Raw genomic sequence first — 4,231 nt, 5'->3', positions numbered from 1 at the left:
TTCTCACAAAATTAAGCGATACATATATGTACAGACACAGGGATGTGCGAATAAAAATTGTTCAAAAATTGATGAGATAAAAATCAAAATTAATCGAATTCACATAATTTTACACTAATCTAACATACAAATAGATAAAGAACTATATTTGAAAATTATACCATTACAGTTTCATTTGTCGGAAGTCATCAGAAAGATGATAAAATCGGCTTTGTAGTTAGGGTACAATTTCAAATATTTTCACGACATACAGCTCATGTTTACAGTTTTGCACATAATCCTAGACGGGATTTATTTTTGTTTTATATGCTTTGTCATTAAGTAAACATTCATTCTATTCAACAAATAATTAAGCAGAAAATAGCCGATATTAAATTCGAGTTTGAAATGAATCCTCAGATTGCTCAAAAAGACTGCGGCATGGAACCCCGGTCATCAAAGGCACAAGAGCATCTGTGGAATTCTTTTGTGCATCAATAGAAAAAATGACAGCTGTTTGAATAATTACATCCAGTTGGAACTCCATCTCTTAAACCTCCTTGGTCAGAGCTATATTAATACCTGCGATAAAGCGCATAATTTCTCCGCGGTACTTAGCATGCTTGGATATAAAGAAAATACCTGCGATAAAGCGCATAATTTCTCCGCGGTACTTAGCATGCTTGGATATAAAGAAAAAATCTTTGTTTCTTTTCCTTCTCTTAGTCACACCTCCCTGGATAGACTTAAAGAACGAATAAACAACGCATCAGCTTTTCTTCCCTGTCATGTAGAGTACTTTCAACTTTTAATACAGTTTAAAGGAAACCAAAACCCAGAGAAAATTTGGATTGAGTGAAAGCAGCAACATTGGTAGAACATAATCAGTGAAAGTTTGAGGAAATCGGACAATTGATGCAAAAGATACGAGTAATTTTTAAAGTTTTGGTCTTGAAACCGCTGGACGAGAAGACTACTAGAGTTCTTGATGTCACGTGTGGACAGCAATATAAAGAAAATAGAAAGGGAATTCCACCGAAAATAATTTTTCATGAAAATGTCATATTCCATCAACTTCATACTGACACTTATTAAGAGAAGTTATTATTTCCCCTGCTTGCTGAAATCGGTTAGTCAGCTGCGCTTTCAATATGCTGGAAAAGTGAAAACATGCAGATTTAAAAAAAAAAAAAAATATTTTCTTTATGATTGTTGTACACACATACGCTGTTTTTGTTGTTGTGTTTGTTTAGTGGTGTTTCTCATTCTCTTCAGAATATTTACGCCATAAACGTAAGCATACGTCATAGACTCTTGTGGTCTCCTCATCTAGCGGTTCTAACACCACAACTTTTGCATCGATTGTCCAATTTTCCTCAAACTTTCACTGATGTGTTTTACTAATGTTGCTGCTTTCACTCAATCCACGTTCATTTTTGGGGTTTTGGTTTCCTTTAATGACTTTGTTTGGAGTTACAGCCTGCCAGTAGATTTGAGGCTTGCGTAGTTTTATGTTATGTTCAACTGCTTATCTGTACGTATCATGAATTTTCCGTGATCTCATGCTTTTGTGGAATGCCACTTGAATTATGTGCTACACACTGACCTGGGGAGATAGTTCTGCATTCGCTTCAATCAAGCAGCGCAAGATTCTCGTTTGGCCATTCTTAGCTGCATGATGGAGGGGCGTTAGTCCAAACACATCTCGCGTGTTAACATCGGCCTTGTGCTTCAGCAGGATCTCAGCTATGTAATGTTGTTCCCTCTGAGTTCTCCCGTTGCTTTCATCCATAGAGCTGTACATCCCATTAAGTATAAAATGAGCTGAAGTCTATGCAGTCATAGATTGCAAAACGTATTTTATTTTTAGATATATGCACATGTTTATATATATATATATATATATATATATATATATATATATAGCGAAAACTTTGAGCAAAGAAAATGGGTTTTCATCGGGATTCGAACCCGAGACCTCCGGATTACTAGACCGGTGCTCTACCGACTGAGCTATTGAAAGCCCTAGATCGGTGTTCGTCCCAAACCCTTAACTCTCTTTGCTCGTGTGGTCAGAAGCTATAGTGTGTGTATGTGTGCCACACACACACACACATTAACCTGACATAAACCCAAATGATGTAAATAAACTTTGGAATAAATGTGAGGGATCGCCGAAGCGATGCAGCTTTTTGTAATATATTTTGAAACAAGGAAGGAAAAACTGACCAGAAACAATTGTAATAATAGATAGCGACAACTTTGAGCAAAGAAAATGGGTTTTCATCGGGATTCGAACCCGAGACCTCCGGATTACTAGACCGGTGCTCTACCGACTGAGCTATTTAATAATAGATAGCGACAACTTTGAGCAAAGAAAATGGGTTTTCATCGGGATTCGAACCCGAGACCTCCGGATTACTAGACCGGTGCTCTACCGACTGAGCTATTGAAAGCCCTAGATCGGTGTTCGTCCCAAACCCTTAACTCTCTTTGCTCGTGTGGTCAGAAGCTATAGTGTGTGTATGTGTGTATACACACACTATAGCTTCTGACCACACGAGCAAAGAGAGTTAAGGGTTTGGGACGAACACCGATCTAGGGCTTTCAATAGCTCAGTCGGTAGAGCACCGGTCTAGTAATCCGGAGGTCTCGGGTTCGAATCCCGATGAAAACCCATTTTCTTTGCTCAAAGTTGTCGCTATCTATTATTACAATTGTTTCTGGTCAGTTTTTCCTTCCTTGTTTCAAAATATATTACAAAAAGCTGCATCGCTTCGGCGATCCCTCACATTTATTCCAAAGTTTATTTACATCATTTGGGTTTATGTCAGGTTAATGTGTGTGTGTGTGGCACACATACACACACTATAGCTTCTGACCACACGAGCAAAGAGAGTTAAGGGTTTGGGACGAACACCGATCTAGGGCTTTCAATAGCTCAGTCGGTAGAGCACCGGTCTAGTAATCCGGAGATCTCGGGTTCGAATCCCGATGAAAACCCATTTTCTTTGCTCAAAGTTGTCGCTATCTATTATTACAATTGTTTCTGGTCAGTTTTTCCTTCCTTGTTTCAATATATATATATATATATATATATATATATATATATATATATATATATATTTAATCGCCATGTGCCTTTTTACTACTGTAATCAAAATAAAATGTCATGCTATTAAGAGTTATCAAACAACCACCCTTGAAATGCTAGCAGCCTTTTTTGCTGTAGTTAATGGTATAAGACGGAATTCAACGTTGTCTCATGCTTGTTCTCTTGTGTTGACTCGGAATGTGGCTCTGTATGTTAGCAGCACACCAAAAATGAAGTCGACTCTTTGGCAAGACATCTGCAAATTTTTGATGATATCTATACAGTATAGTTTTTGTATTGCCCTTGATTTTCATAATGGTGTTTGTCACCTCCTTTTCAATTAACCAGTTGAAATTAGTGCCTTGATTGAATGTCCTGATCACATACACTATACGTAAGTATTGTTTCCTTTAGACAGGGAAGTAATGGTTGAGTTTTATTGGATGAGACACAGGTATAAATAGCATGATGTGGTGTAAGTACCGGCCACAAAACTTCCTCTCAGTGATTAAACATAATACATGAGAAAATGGTATCAACGGGAAATGTGTTCCATACAAAGCGAAAGAACAGAACAGAAATAACTCTGAAGGCATGCGTCACACTGTCCCGAAATCGACAAAAGATGACCACACAATATAGAATCTTCAATTCCACGCGAAGTAACGGCCCCGAACTCGGTTGAAAGCTGATGAAAAGCCGGAGAAAGTACGACCTTTTGTTATCAGCCTGTCAAACTAAGTCTATACGAAGGCTAGCGATCAAAGTATCGTGTGTCCATCTTTGCTCAACTTCGGGACAGTGTGACTCTTGCAGAAGGCATAAAGACAGAATTTTCCGCATAATAGTCACAGTGAAATTTTGATAAACTTTACAGAAACTGATCAACTGACCGAGAAGAAAGCTAGAAAGACATGGCAACACACTTTTAAAATTTACATTAGTAAAGATGTAGTTAGTGTGATTCCTGAAGCAAGCCAAACATTCTAGCAGGTGATGCCATCACAAAGAAAAGATCATTTACCTTTCATCTTCACCTCCGACCAACGATGCGAAAAAATTGAGAGCTGTTCGGCCAAAGGCGTCCGTTTTTTCCACGTTGACATTTGAATTCAACAATTTTTCAATTTTATGCATTGATCCCAGTAATATCGCTTT

The 4,231-nt window shown here is 37.9% G+C and overlaps 1 non-coding gene across 1 annotated transcript; it reads left to right on the top strand.

The window, feature by feature from the left end:
• Window positions 1-2,582: 2,582 nt before the first annotated feature.
• On the top strand, window positions 2,583-2,656 carry Trnat-agu (transfer RNA threonine (anticodon AGU)). Its single transcript has one exon. It is a non-coding gene; the product is annotated as a tRNA-Thr (tRNA).
• The last annotated feature ends 1,575 nt before the right edge of the window (window positions 2,657-4,231 follow it).

The sequence above is a fragment of the Diadema setosum genome, chromosome 10 (genome assembly GCF_964275005.1).
Source record: "Diadema setosum chromosome 10, eeDiaSeto1, whole genome shotgun sequence".
Lineage (NCBI taxonomy): Eukaryota > Metazoa > Echinodermata > Echinoidea > Diadematoida > Diadematidae > Diadema > Diadema setosum.
This window is presented reverse-complemented; position numbering and strand designations above follow the sequence as displayed.